Source organism: Aythya ferina (assembly GCF_964211825.1).
Source record: "Aythya ferina genome assembly, chromosome: 1".
Classification (NCBI taxonomy): Eukaryota; Metazoa; Chordata; class Aves; order Anseriformes; family Anatidae; genus Aythya; species Aythya ferina.
Window position 1 is genome coordinate 3473967 of NC_140296.1, and position 15698 is coordinate 3489664.

Sequence of the window (15698 nt, forward strand, 5' to 3'; positions counted from 1 at the left end):
ACAGCACTTTTTTTTTTTTGAATCTTTTAGATCCGCACACAAAAAAAAATAAATTAATTAAAACCACCACAAACCACCAGACAAGTCCTTTCTGTACTTCTCTCCCAACTGAAGAGCTCAGAAAATTAGAGAAATAAATGTTCCAATGTCAATCAGTCACTCGTTAAGCCACTTTAAAAATATAATAAAACAATGTGAGTTGTAAGGAAATACCACTCAGGCCAGCAAATACAATTTTTCTATTTTTTACCCCACTAAGAATTTCTATTTTTAGAAATGTTTACCCTTTTTTTTACACTTTACCCTTGAAAAAGAAATCTTTGCCAAGGGCTTTCTTTTGTCACATTTCCAACTTTTTGACAAAGGAGGACTAAAAGAAAATACGCCTCTTCTACAGCTGCGTGGTTTACATGAATTTATCTGAGAGAGAGAGAAGAGATACTTCAAAACCCATCCTTCATTTCCCAGATTTGCTCTCACATGCTCTGTGGGGCCCTGCTGCATCACAAACATTTCATCCATCGGAGCCAGCACAGAGACAGTTACCTGAAAGTGGCACTAAATTGGGGTCCAGGAGAAGAGGAAAGAAGAAGCAGGACTCCAAGGAGTAGGTTATACAGCACCGAGTGTGTATAGATACCCATAAATACACACAGAATCACAGAATCATTAAGGTTGGAAAAGACCTCCAAGACCATCTGGTCCAACCATCCCTCTACCACCAACGTCACCCTCTAAAGATGGTTAAACACACGACTGTAATGGCACAGTTAAGGCATGCAGGCATGGGTAACACCAAATTTGGGACTAGGATTTCAACAGCTGCATCTACAAGATTGTTAAGTATTAGTAAACAAAAATATCGACAAAATATTTAGGATAATTATTCTATTGTGCATCTCAGTAAGTGGCTAAAACTTGGTGGCAAGGAAGATTAAAGTCATTTATCAGGAACTTTCTGATGAAAACAGAGGTAAAATAAAGGAATATGCTTGGAAATTTCTATATTTTAGTGATTTTGTTTGAACTCATCCAATAAATTCCACATTTTTATGTTACAATACAATACTTCCTCTAACCAAGTTGGATGGTTCATCAAACCAAGGAAGGAAAACATTTCTCAATACACGGAACGAAATAAATACATCAATATCACAATCTGTGTCAGACTCAAAAAAGACTGCTTTTATACAACCGATACATACGTCTACCTTTGGAAATGTTATATTAAAAATATATCTGCATACATGCAACTTGCACCACCCAAGTAACTCACCCTATTGTGTGTACTCCCAGAGTGTGACTACGCATCATATGACAATTTATATAGCAATTATCCTCAAGTCATATAAAGTACTAAAAGGTTGTAAAAAACTATAAAGCGTTACAGACAGCACTGAGTTCATATAATATGGTATTCATATAATATGGTATTACGCATTGTCTAGCTACTTCTGTGGGTATACTTACATCTGATCTCATTCCTACCAACTGGAATCCGTATTAATTAAAAAAAAATAAAAATAAACCAAGCCCTAGAGGCACATAAATAAGATCGTTGCCCAAATCCATGCTTACCTCACACATACGGGTCATTCAGCCACTAAAATTCACTGTATGGAAATGTACTTAAGGATTAAAAGAGACAAGAAAACCAGACTACACTTCTCGAGCATATTTCCTCTTTCTGGAGGCATCTGGGAGGGAGGGCCATGCCTTCCAGCAAAGGTTAACCTCACAATTTCCCTTCGTGTTTCAGAAACAAGACATTCAAGGTCTTCCAACTCGATAAACAGAAATACTCCTCTACAGAAGCTTTTTTTTCCACCAGGTCACCCCACAGACCACACAGTAGTGGGTCCCCAGTCATCTCCTTATCGCGCTGAGCCATGAAGGCTGCCAAACTGATCTCCAAACGCCTCTGGCCTATGGAGAAGATGCCAAGAGACAGGACTAACGAAGTTTCTGAACCACCTGGAATATCTTAGCAGTATTTATTTTTGGTGTTTGAGTGTAGAAGTCCAACCAAGTGGTGGGTAGATGAAGGTTTTGCTCATCTTGGTATTTAGCAGTACAAACGGGCTAAGGCCCTCCTGCTTCCTCCACAGCCTGCCTCCTTCACACACAGGGGGGAAATCGGGGAGGGTGGTTTCAGTGTGTCCCTAGTGCATGTGATTATCATGAATTGTGAACGTTTTCCTCATTACACAGCCTTAGACCCTGAAAAACCCTGCCTGGAGAAACAAAAGCTCAGTTCCTAGTGCCTGGACAGGGAGTAGACCCAGAGGAGAAGAGAGGGAAGTGCTTCTCCTCCCTCCCCATGCCCAGAAGAACCATTATCAGACATTTATACTCCAGGACAACACCATGACGAAGTAGCTCTTGCAAGCAGAGGCAGCAAGGCTTTCATTTAGCCTCATGAATCCACAGAATTAAGCACGAGCAGCCAACATGACCATGATACGGCCTTGCAGGACCACCACCATGCCGAAGCTTGGTCAGTAGGGCCAAACCCCGTCTCACATGAACAAATTCATGTCAAATTTTGTTGTGTAAAGCAACAGGACCTCTGGCAAGAGCACCTCTGAAGTCTGGCTCATGATGCGAGTATGAAGCTGAGGAGGAGGGAATACTTGGTTTGAACCCTCTCTGTAACATCAGTGTTTGCACATCACTAATTGTGATAATCACTACGATGGGAGAGTTGGAGAAAAAAGTGATACATCTATCAGCCACTTTCAGAGAACCAAACCTTTACAATTTCACAGTTTTGGGGCCAGAACGCCATCAATGCAGCAAGATCCACGTGCTTGCAGCTCTTCTAGGACTTCAGAGAGTAAGTACAGCTGATACAGACATTAAAAAACGCAGTGTTTGCTCGTTTCTCAGGGGGATTTAAACAGCAGGTGAGTGGGGCTGGTCTGTGGGACATGACCCTTTTTTATTTCAGCTATTTAGATGCAAATTGTTCTCCCTCCCTCCCCCCCTCTCAACACCATCTGTTAGCCCAGAGGTTGACACTATGCCTAGGGTGTCGGTTTGGGGGAGGGCGTAGAAATAAAGCATTGAGAAAATTGCAGTTGATGCCCCGATTTCCTCTGGGGCGCAGTTTAGGGGGGAGAAAAAAATCACTTTGCAATACTATTGAATTACAAAAGGATTTTTCTCTCATTCTTCTACTGCACTCTGACTACTGAGCCCATGGGTTTCCTTCCCTGGAAAGCATTTCCTGCCCAGATTTTGGCCAACGACCAACTTTATACAGTGACACAGAGTGGGCTGTAAGGTCAGCACAGGGCGCAAGCTGCTGTTTGAGCAAGTATCAGAGCTTCAAGGAATTAAAATGCCAAATAATAGCAGACAAAGATGATGAAGGGACTGGAGCATCTTTCATATAAAGGGAAGCTGAGAGAGCTGGGGCTGCTCAGCCTGCAGAAGGCAAGGCTCAGGATCTTATCACTACGAGTAAATACCTGATATGGGGCGTAAAGATGGAGCCAGGCTCTTCTTGGTGGTATGTAGCAACAGGACAAAAGGCAACGGGCACAAACTGCAATACAGGAAATTCTGTTTAAATGTACAAAGAACAAAAAAAAAAAAAAAAGAAAAAAAAATCAACTTTTTTTACTGCAGGGAGTCAGAACCTGGAAAAGGTTGCCCCAAGAGGCTGTAGAGTTGCTAACCTTGGAGGTGCTCAAAACACAACTGGACATGGTCCAGAGCAAACTGCTCCGGCTTGCCACAGCTTTGAGCAGGGAGGGTGGATGAGATGATCCCCAGAGGTCCCAACCTCACCAAGCCACTAAAAGTGGCAGGGAGCTTCTAACAGAGAGAAGCACCCACTTCAACTTATGTGAAGCAAGTGGATTTTCAGTCAGCAGTGTTCAAGGCCCCAGTCTAGTAATGAAGATAAATGAAAACTGATGATATGTAACAGCCTTGAGCAGAAAAATCAGTGAAGGACTTGGGATCAGCACTACAACACCCTCATTTTGAGGTTTAGCATCTAGACTACAGTGCTGGTAGTTGGGAGATGTAAGCTCTTGTCCCAGTTATTGCACTGGCCTAGTTTGTGGTTCTGGAGGCATGGAGGGGGAAGGACCAGCACAAGTCACTTGCTCTGCCTTCCTCCAACAAGTCAGCCAACTCTTTAGAAGAAGGACAATTCAGGTCGTTAAAGAACACATAGCATGAACAAATTCTTGCAGGTGCTTCTGCAACTGCAGTTACCAGAAGGCACACATTCTTGGTTTAAAACAAAACAAACAAAAAAAAAGCCCAGAGCAAACTGTATGCAATTGTGCTGGGAAACTCAGCAGCAGAGCGTAAAGGGCAGGGGGAAAACAGAGGGATGGAAAACCCCTTTTTCCCCTCTTGGGAGCCCAAATGATGTGACTCCCTACCTCAAAGTATGAATAAGCACAGACCATGTCCTAACGAGAAGCAGAGAGGGCAGAAAATACAGACAGCATGAGCTTGGGAGCCTCCAAAATCTTTAAAGCACTTGGGACATAGTTTTGTTTCTTTTTTGGGGGGTGTTGCCAACACAAACACAGCATTTTCCTCTTTCTTGGAGGGACAGAAGCAGCCAGAAGAGAGTATGATCTCAACTGTGTGATGCCAGTCAGGAACTCCCAGGTATCTAGGTTTAAGCTATTAACTTCTCAAACATATGAAATTCAGAATTTTATGCTGGAGAGAAATATTCTGACAAAATCTGGAGGCATTTCACAGAAACATTCTCCGGAAAATACATACAGAAATAAAAATCAAATGTCTAGCAAAAGTTATTTCAATAAAGTTGTGTTGGTATTTTGAGAGAATTTTAAAATTTCCCATTTTAAAATAAAAGTGGTTCTATTTTCTCCCTTTACGAAGGGGAGAGCTTTGAGAAGAGCAGAGTTTCCCTACAGAATGGAAGTCTTCTTTATGCACTGCTCTACAGCACCAGCTAATTTCTATTTTCAGATCACTGGCAGTTCACCAACATTATTGAGAATTTAAAGAATACTTACTGGAAATGATTTTATTTATTTAACCAACTTCTTGATCACAAATCCGACCACGTTTATGAACTTTAAGGGCCATAACCCTGCAGTTTGGTCTGTAATACAAGATACTGTCAGTCTCGTTAAGTTTAAAAAGACAGAAAAGGACATCTGGGACAGCTAAGGGGAACTTGGCCTTAATGCCAGCGAGCCGCCCACTGAAAACAGTGGGTGTTTGGCCCAAATTGGGATTTCAGGATTTATCCCGTCATGCCCTCTAACACTTCCCACACTGTGCTACCTGACAGCTTCTGAAAACTGGCAAAATGTGCAGGATAAGCTGACATCATCTGAGGTGAGGTTCCCAAAGGTGTACCTGTGTACACACACGTGTATATCCTGGCAATTCCACATTAGTGGTGTTTTTAGCACGCTGATTTTAAAAGCACACAGCCTACTAGTGACTCAGTGCCAAGCAAACCAGGCTTTTAAATGCAACAAAAATAAAAATAAAAAGCATTTGCATCCGTAACATCACCGAAATTGTGCAGTAATCCCCCACGTTCGCTTCCCTGCTGCTATCAGCTAAGTAACACCAACGACTGAAGTGCTTTTTTAGAGCCCCTTTCCAGCATATGCACCACCACCACCTCCCAGATCAGCGTCTTCTCCCACAGGTACCTTCAGAACAGCCCTAAAATAATTCCTGCTCCCCCTCAGCATGCCTTGGGAGAAGGTGGATGGGATTTGGTGCCAGGCAGCAGTGAGGTCGGACGGTGCCTTTGTGCCCAAACAGCAGGGATGCTCAGGAAACCAGCGTGCTGGTCTTTCCTTATCCCCGTTCCACGCTCTTATCTGGTCAATATTTGCTAACCATATGCCTGAGTTGAACGTTTCCCTCATGGGAAATGAGGTTATCAGCCCTGGTAGACCCAACCTGACCTTTATCTCGCAGCGAGCCAAGCAACAGGCGGTTTGTGCAAGCTGTGAGCCAAGGGCTTTGTGCGGTATCGCTGCTCCGGAGGGGCCTGGATCCTGCCCAAATCGAAGTCACGGATTTCACAATTCTTAAATAGATCCTTCATTTAGATCCCTGGAGGTGATGGATCCTTTATTCAGATCCCTGGAGGCACACCACAGGGGCTTGCACGTGACAGGATCCACACCTAAAAGCCAAAGTCGGATCGTTTCCCCTCAAATAACCAGTGCAGCAACTGGGACACCGCATTTAAGGACTCAGTCCAGACTCCAGTTGTCACAACAGCTCCCTGACACAACAACCAACACCGCCACTTCAAAAGACAGCCAAGGGAAAGTTTGTCAGCGGATCCTTCAGGGACTGAAATGTGACTCACTTTGGAACAAAAGAGTCAAAACGAAGCACAGGGCCTGCTGAAGAGACAGGGCAGGTTGTAAAAGCAGCACCGAGTTACCAAATGACAAAGACTTCCACAGATGACTTGTCACACTCATATTTTACCTTGAAACCAGTCGTTCCCTTAAGGCAACCTTACCATCCAAATGCAAGAGAAGCCTGACTCAAAGAAAAAAAAATCAACATAGTTTTCGTATTCCTGACTTGCATTTTCTAGCTAGGAAACCTCTGGAACAGGCAAAAGCCTGCCTGCCCTCTGCTTCACAAACCCTTGATACCATGATCCCATTTTTAAAACACTGCCTCTTTGAAATTCAAAGGCATAAGTAATTCTGCCATGCTATTGAAAACCACACAGCAACACGAAATTACAATTTATTGCATACAAACCCATTAAACTATTACTTACAGTATAACAAGCAGCAGCTGCACAGATACCACTGCCACCGCCAAGCAGAAAACCAATGAAATTCATCATCACTGGCCCCTGGAAATCGAGCTGGAGAAGCTGGACTGTTACTGCTTGGCAGCCAGAAAGACTTCAGTACCTCAGCTAACACAGCTCTTGTCCCCTAACTATCGTGCCCACTTTTATAGTCAATAAAACAGAGGACCCCTTAACTTCAAAAGTGATTTTTTTAAGACAAAAGCAGCAGAAAGCTTTGCAAACAATGTGAAAGGACAAAGAGAGGGGTTTGTGCGTTGGTCAGTAGGGCACTCATCGTCCCACAGAGCCACGGGAGAGCAGAGCTCATAAAAGCAGAAGTGGTTTTGCTTTCACAGAGGGATGCGATGCAACAAGGGAATGCAGTAGTGGAGCAGTCAGAGTCCAAATGAGAAGGCAGGCTGGCCAGCCAGAACAAAAAACCTGCAGTCTAGACGAATTCAGCTTCTCTGAAGCTTTTTATTTTCCCTTCCTCTTCCAGAGTTAAAATTAGGATGGTATCGGTTCCTCTTTCCTAAATGGAAAGCCCTCAGAGAGCAAACCGGGTTTCAAAGCTTTCTAACAACTTCGCAGACCACACCACCAGAACTTGCTGCTTAACACCGACGCGTTCAGGGCATCCCAGGCTAGTCCTGGAAGCAGACCAGGGCTACAGTGGGATGTTCTCCAGGGGTATTTTAAGAGAACAGAATCAAATTGCCACACAAACACTAATTGCCAAGTCTCAATCTAACAGCACGACAATTTGCTTGATGTGTTTTATTTCAGAGGATGGGCCGGTGGAGAAATATTTCCTTGTTACTAATGAATCCAAGGGCCCTGACACAATGTTCATATCTCTGGTAAGGGGATGGACTGCTTTTCCTTCAAGTTCTGCTTCTGACAACAAAGTATTACAAATTCTTTGCATAGCCTAGAAAAATAAGATTTTATACATATGTATATATACACATATATTTGGATAGGCTGAGTTTAAGTCACTCATTAGTAGGAAAGATGCAAAGCAGTACTCTTAAATGACATATTCCTTCCCAAAATCCGTAATTAGGAGCAGAGGATGTTTATTTTTTTTGTTTTCTTTCTCAGGAGTCCATTCAGAAAGCCAGCCTGCAAGACATTTGCTGAATATCTGGTCCCTACATTACCTGGCACTTTCAATTTTTACAACCCACTTGGCAGTGAATTAGCTGGGAAGCGGGATTTTGCTGACCCCAGCTCCACAGTATTTAAATGAGGTCAAATCCTGACCCGTTTTGTAAAGATTGCCCAGAAAACGTGTACAAGATTACCTCACTCCTGTGCTCCTGTCACCAAATTGCTGCCTGCCCAGCTCTTGCTCTCCCTTTCCAAGCCTTGCAGGCATCTTGCAGCATCACAGAGAACAAACTCCGACCAGCAGAATGCAGCAAGATGCATTCAGACCATCTGTTAAACCTACAAGGCACTGTCAGAAGATCTGTAAAGAGTGGGGAGTTGGTATTGAGCAGTGGGTACGATTTCCTTTTCACCAGTTTTTAAAGGTATTTTGGTCCCAGCTCACACAGAACTGTAATATCACTTGAAGAGGACTTTTTAAAGGACCCTTTTTTTTTTTTTTTGGACCCTTAAACCTACCATTCTGTAACACCGTCATTAAAAATTGAGCTCAACCTTCAGAAGCTGGTCACCTGGATTATTATTTTTATTTATTTTTTAATCAGGAAAGGGCTGTGTCCCAAGATCATGCTTCAATCCCAAGACCACTTCTTTCTGGAGATGACTGGGCATAGCAAAAAAAAACCCAAGCTGACTGTGAAAAGTGACTTCAGATCTGTTTGTATGATTTCAAGTACCAGTTAGATAACTAGACTGCACATCCACAGACATAGAAGGCACCAAACATAAGTCAGAGGGATGAGTCACGGTCTACAGTCCCATGGAGGCATCAAAAATCCATCTTTTTCCTCCAACTTGAGGAGGAAAATCACCCTCAAGGAGGAAGGTGGTGATCACCTTCCTACCTGAAATAAAGGTATAGTTTCTGCTCTATTCCACATCACATGGGATTCTCAAATTCCACTTTTCCCCTTACTTTTTAGCAGGAAGATAGATTTTAAAGACAGCTTGGGTTTGTAAGAAGGTTTTACACCTTCCTACCCCATAACAGAGACAAAGTCTTCCAAAGTCAGGCTCTATGCACCAACAGAAGATCTTACCAATTTCCAAAGAGCCCTGCAGGGTCTATGAGAGTCATTTAAAAATCAGATTACCCCACAGACCCCATCAGCTTCATGAGCTAGGAGTGATTCCTGAAGAACAGGCCATGCTTTTGGGGGTGACCTTGCACAAGCACATTGCTGGTTGGAGCTGTGCAAATGCAAAGACAACGGGGTGATGGGCAGAATCTGTCCTGCAGGATGAAATTTACTGCTTAGGGATGCCAAAAGGGCTCTGTTGCAGAAATTAGAAGACTTATTTTTTGCAGAAAGTCACTGGTACATGCAAAGGTGGCGAAGGAGGTGGAACAAACCTCACAAATAATGCTTTGCTAGCTCTTGGGCTTGTTTTAGAAAACCCCCAGCAGCAAAGACTTCAGGAGAAACACCAAATACCCTGGGCTTTGGACTTCATTGAGATGATCCGAAGTGACTACAGCTACAAGCCTTAAGTAACTTGCTGGGTCACGATCCAGCTGATTCGAAGAATCTGCGTGCACGCTATTTACCCAGGAATTAACCCACTGCCTTGGAATGTGTTGCTTAATTTAGAAGAGTGATTACTTGCAGCACCTGCTGCCAGCCTCCCGGTATTTGCTATGCCAGCTTCTCCAGAATCAAGGCGAGGGCTTCTGAAATTATTTACATAAGTAATTAAGGAAAGAGTTATAAAAATAAGGCTGCTAAATGTATAACGTAACAGTCAGCTCGGCTATCAGACGCGATTGAAACTTCAATTTCCAAAGCAAATAGCGTGAGTCAAGGCGGTCTGAAATGGCACAGTCAGCCTTCGTTAGGGGCTGCCATCCTCAAGCAGGCATCACACAGGGCTCAGGCTCCAAATCCCGTATGTGCATGACAACATCACCCCAGGAGAAGCCCTTCACAGCAGGAAAACCTTTGCATGCCTATGGACACAGCCAGCCAAACAGCAACCTGCTGGCTTTAAAGCCAGTTTCCTCGCAGGCTTTACATCCAAAACTGAATCCACAGCAGCCTTGTCATGCAAGTTTGGTGCCTGAGCGCTGATGCCAGCAGGCAAAGGGGGAACGAAGAGAAGGGATGAAAGGATTGCTGACAAACAGGCTGTTTTCAAGGCCTTCTCCTAAAATCTCTGGTTACACCTACATACCATGTCCTTCAGCTCCAGCAATGCTGATGGAGAAGGAAGCCAAATTTTGGCTGCTCTGACAAATCCAGTTTCAAGCATGAGGGGCTTTTTAGGTGTAAGGTTCTTTCTAGTGTAACTTCACCAACAATAAGAATGACCTTTCCCACTCTGCCTGCCCCCAAAAAATCAGCTAGAATCAACCAGGACAACCAGGTGGGGACTCAAAACACGTAAGAGTACTTAAAATGATTTCACGAGGCAGTGCAAATCTTCACCTTATTTGTAACTCCTGAATGCAATTTTATCCCGTTGGATAAACAAAGGCATTTCAGTAATAGTAACTGAGAGGTTGGATGTTTCCTCCCAGAGCTCAGGAAAGCTGAGAATTAACCAGGGAGCCCAGCACCAAACAGGTCCGTCCCATAGTCAGCCTCCTGCTTGCTTGGCTGCCCAGAAGTTGGAAGCGGTTCAAGTCTGGGGGATTTCTGTTCCTCATCAAGACCGAAGTTATTTCCCAAATTCAGCTGGGATCTTAAAACTTCCTCCACGCGTTCAGAAGGATTTTTCAAGCAGCTCGGAAACAGCTAGCAGCCTAAAGCCCGCTTCCTCCCCTGACCCATATATATCAAGCCATAAAAGCTGCAAGCAGCCTGCACGGAGAGGCTCGCCTTTTAGGAGCAGGAACAAAGAACACAGCATTCCTGTCTGAGTGCAACAAAAACAGTTTGAACAAGATTTCAAAAGGTCGCAGCCGCTGCGGGCTCCCCGAACTCGAGGCATCCAGTTGCAATTCACGCTGCACGGCTCATCTCTTCGGAGCCCGAAAGCTTGGCTAAGTTTGCAGGTCTTTCGGGGACATTAAGCAGAGCACCAGCCTGCCTCGGCTCCAGACACCAGCTGCCTCTGAAGCCAAAGAAAACAAAGCAAAAGTCGAAGTGCTGAGGATTAGGAGATCTGTGCAAGCAAAATCCCACTTCACCCATCACTTCTCAGCCATGCAGCAGGCCAGAAAGCATCAGACTTCATATTATTCCTCAGGACGTCCTTCTTTCTTCACTTAGGGCTTGCATATAAAAGCATCTTCTGTCCTGTGCTGCTTTCACAGAGAACTCTGCTATTTTCTGAATAAAGAAATACCATGAAATAGTTTTGTAACACAGAATTTGCAGAGGGATCTATAGAAAAGGATATTTCTCTTTTTTCTTTTTTTTTTTTCTTTTAAGCCTAGTCTTGCTGCCTAGAGAAAAGCACAGTGCAATTTCACAATCTTTTCCTAAATTTTAAGCAACAGACAGAAAATGATGCCTCCATAAAACACGACTCAACGACAAAATGTTACCACCGTGGGTGAAGGAACGACTTCTGCTGTGTTCTTCCAAGGGAAAAACACCTGCAGGGCAATGCAGAACACCTGAAAGCAAACAGCTCCACTACCCACGTATAAACCAAGAAAGCGAGTTGAGAAAATCCCCCCAAGTTTACAGCAGAGGAGGAACACAGTCCAAGTTTCCCGATTCCTGCCCTGCTCTGGTTCTGGGGTTCGCATTTCCACCCTCTGTGCCTCTGCTAATTTTGAAAGCGCCTGCAGAGCGAGGCGAGGAGCTGCGCGGCGGGGCAGGCTGCCAGGCAGAAGCTGCTCGCTCTGGTCCTGCACCCAGAATGGAAACAGCTCCGAGAGCGGAGAAGGAGCCAGCAGCTTCCTGCTGTCAGCACCCAGCTCCTGTGCAGTCCCCCTGATCAGGGAGAAAGGCAGCGCCTGCCACCTGTGCTCTGCCCCCAACACATCTGAGTCACGGCGCGCTGCATAGCATCACGCTAGCTTTCCCCTTTCCTCTTGAATGAAGCTCACAGGAATGTTCTCCTTCAAACTGTTAAATCCTTACCACGCTTGCTCCTATTCCCTATCTCATACAAGCAGAGATTTGGACCTGACACCAGGCTGCATCTCTGGTACCCTCCACGTGAAGCATATGGTGAGGCCTACCCTACCCCACAAAGCACGTCCAAGGTGTGATGCCACCATCGGATTCCTTTCTGTCCGCTCGTTCACATTTCTCTGCTATTCTAACTGGCTTGTCTTCGCCCCACCTGCTTGCTGATCTGCTCATAAAATCACAGAATCACAGAATCATTAGGGTTGGAAAAGCCCTCCAGGATCACCTGCTCCAACCACCCCCTACCACCAATGTCACCACCAAGCCCTGTCCCCAAGCACCACGTCCAACCTCTCCTTGAACACCCCCAGGGACGGGGACTCCCCCACCTCCCTGGGCAATCCGTCCCAAGGCCTGACCGCTCTTGCTGAGCAGAAATGTCTCCTCATTTCAATTTGCTCCTCCGAATTGTTTCCCCCTTTCATGGAAAGCTGATAGAAGACACCCATCAGTTGAGTGCAACTGCAAGGCCCCAGCATCTCCAGTTACTTTCCATTGGTTTTAAGCCCTAAACACTTCAACAAGCACTTCAGTAAAACTTCAGGCTAAACACCAAAACCCTCCACTGATCCACATAAGATGAGTATTTTGGACAAGAGGAGTCCAAATTTCTAGGCACTGTCTACAGATGCCTCCTTGGCAGAAAACAGAGGTATAATAAAAGCAACAGAAATTCTTCAGAGATCTCAGTGGCATCAGTATTTTAGTTTGGATTTTCACAGCAAAAATAAAAGTTATCTGCCCTTTATATCACTGGATGCAATGAAGAGACATGGCAAACCTCTCCAGGGTTTTTGCTTCCAGAAAAAATAATTGCCAGCCGCCACCAGGTTCAGCAGGACACCACAAGGTCACAACCTTGCTGTCCGTCAGTGGCTTAACTTCTTCAACATCCCACTGAAATGTTGATAACAACATTGGCAAGCTGCCCCCCAGTTTACCTTTCCAAAAGAGATGCTCGCTTCAGCCTCCACAAACAAAAGTCGATGTTAATGACATGCCAAGTTTGACTCATAAGACTCATTAGCATCTTTACAGAGCTTGCGGTTTGTTTTTTCATATTTCCCTTTGTGCAGAGTGAAAGAGATCCTCTTTAATTTACATGCCCTGCTTGCAGTACTGCAACAATCGAGTTTCGCCACTCTTATCACTTCTTTCTTCTTGAGAGAAAACAAATAAAAGACCAAGTGAACACCCTGGGTTTTCCCTCCTTAATGGCACAGAAACATTTTACTCATCTGCTCCCTGTCCCTTTCAGGCTTTACAACTGAAATCAAAATTTGGTTATAGCATTTTTGAAAAAGTATGAGGTACACATCCACTTCTAAAAGGTTCATTTGTGACTTCCAGTATGATTTATTTTCCATTTTCAGAGATTCAGAGAACCACCCTGACCCAATCCCACTAACTCCAAAGCAACCCAACTGGCTGATGCAGACGATGCTTTATCACAACAGGCACCTCTGCCTCGAGCCACAGTGACCAGCGCAGAGGGAAGCATCTGTCCCAAAGGCAGGACTGTGACCCGTGAACACACGTGGGTTTAGCTGCAGTGGCTGCTCTCACCCCAGGAGCTGTAGGAGATGGACAGCGTTGCAATATAATACACTGGGCATGGAGGCAGAAGTTCTTTGAGCTGGCATCACACCATGGCTGAGAGGACTTAAAGGTCGATTCATATCCCATTTGGCCATCCCCACTACCAGGACGACAACGTCCAGCAGAGCTACACCCCACCACACCCGAAGCTACCCAGAACCACAAATTAGTACCCCCAAAAATACAAATAAATAAATAAATCAAGCTGCAGTTCAACCTCGCTGGCTGTCAGCCAGCCCAGGGTGAGTCCCACAGCTAGAGAGGACCTGAGAGATGAGAATCAGGCCTCCCATCTGTGAGGCAACCGATTCTGCTGGCCTCTTCATCAGTCCCTCGGGGCTGTTTTCACTCTCTCATGAGAATCTGGGATAGAGTTATGTAAAGCAGATTCCTCGCCCTTAATTAAAATAGAGTTCACATGCACACCCTGCTGAAGGCAGCATTAAAAAAAAATAAAATACAAACACTTCTATGAGGGTTGAGTCGCTTATAATTAAAAAAAAAAAACTCAGCGCACACACAAGGGAGTGTCGAATGCTTGCCAGCCACCTGGATAATCGCTTCCTCCAAAAAGCTGCAGAAGAAAGCTCTGGGGAAAGGAAGGTCACACAGACTCTTGCAAAGGCAATGCAGGTGGGATTTGCCTTGCACAGGTAAGAGCTGCAAAGCCTGCCCCCAAATTCCACCTATTGCAAGGCCGTGTAGCACTAATTCCACTTCAAAAAACTAGTACGCTCTTCCATCTGTTTTAAAATCAACGCCCTCCTTGTTTTAGCCAAATTCCCCCTGGTTGTAACCGCATGGGATCTGATGGACAAGTTTCACACTCTGCTCGATGTGCTGACTTTACCCTTTAAACCTCACCCAGGTTCCTCCTCCTCCTCCTCACCGACAGCTGAATTCCAGCTTTTTTTTTTTTTTGCCTCTCCTTGGAAGGCAGCCCGTCTCTTTGACCCTTACAGCTGCCTTTCTGTTACTCCGTTGTACCCTTCTGCAGACATACAGACCAGAACTGCACACCAGACATGAGATGTGGGTGCACCGAGTGCTTACACCATAGCAAAATTACACCATTCATCCTGTCCCTGATGAACACAGTAGCTTTTTTGGTTGCTGCTGCATGGTGACGTTTCCCTTTCCACCCTGAAAAGCGATGTTATACCCAGTAGTTTACCTCCGATTATTCGTGTGGTTTTCAATCTCTAAGACAACCTTTCCTCAAACCTTGCAGCAGCTTCATATCTTGGCAAAAGTCTTCTGCAAATCCAAACATACTGCATCCACTTCAACCCCTTTCTTTCCACAGAACCTCATGGGGGTGGCACAGGAGGATTTCCGTTTTCGGAAGCCACACTGCCTCTTTCCCAGCAGCAAACATTCATCCCCGTGTTCCTTGTTTCTGACTTTTCCCTTCCTAAAAACTGGTAGTATGGCCCTTCAGTGTGTGGTTCCCAGGATCCCCTCCAGAGGCCTTTTTATAGATGGGAATTACGCTGGCAACCACCCCGGTCCTCTGGCACAGTGGCGGTCTGCAGTGATAAACGATACAGCTCGGGCAGCAGCCCTGCAGCTTCACATTCAAGTGCCTCAGGACAGCTGGTTGAGTGCCACTCGGCCTTGGTGACTTATCAACAACTCATTTATCTATTTGGTCCAATTTTTCTTTTATATTTCTGACCTACCAGCTAGAAACGGTATGGATTATACCCCAATGGATAATACAATCTCCACATCCTAATGGATATAAAGAGCAAGGGGTGCAGTTCCAAGCACTGCCAGTGCAAGTTTGGGACAGGAGAAATTGAGGACTAAGGCAGGGGTGGCTCCTGGCTGAGGTCCTCCTTGTCGTTGAGGCTGGCTGTCGTGGAAAGCAACTTTTGTGCAAGCTGCTGTGAGGACACTGACAGATGTCATGCAGTCAGGGGTGCCAACAACTGCAGCTTTACATGTTTTACCCTGCCTGAAGTACTAAAGCTGTTCCTTTTCTCACTAGCACATCCCTGAAACACCCCAAGCACGGACACAAGGTCAGTGAAGTCCTTTCAGATGAA

General features: G+C 45.0%; 1 protein-coding gene across 6 annotated transcripts in view; it reads right to left on the reverse strand.

Annotated features, from left to right (window-relative positions):
* PAK1 (p21 (RAC1) activated kinase 1) overlaps positions 1-15698 on the reverse strand; it is a 68916-nt gene that overhangs the window by 42263 nt on the left and 10955 nt on the right. Inside the window, exon 2 of one of the 6 annotated variants that reach the window (XM_084524603.1) lies at positions 3474-3550. The exons of 3 other annotated variants lie outside the window; for them this stretch is intronic. The gene's annotated coding sequence lies outside the window, so the exon portion shown is untranslated. Of the gene's footprint in view, positions 1-3473; positions 3551-9317; positions 9338-10135; positions 10157-15698 lie in introns of those variants that run through there. 2 more of the 6 variants (XM_084524609.1, XM_084524607.1) reach the window with 2 other exon arrangements.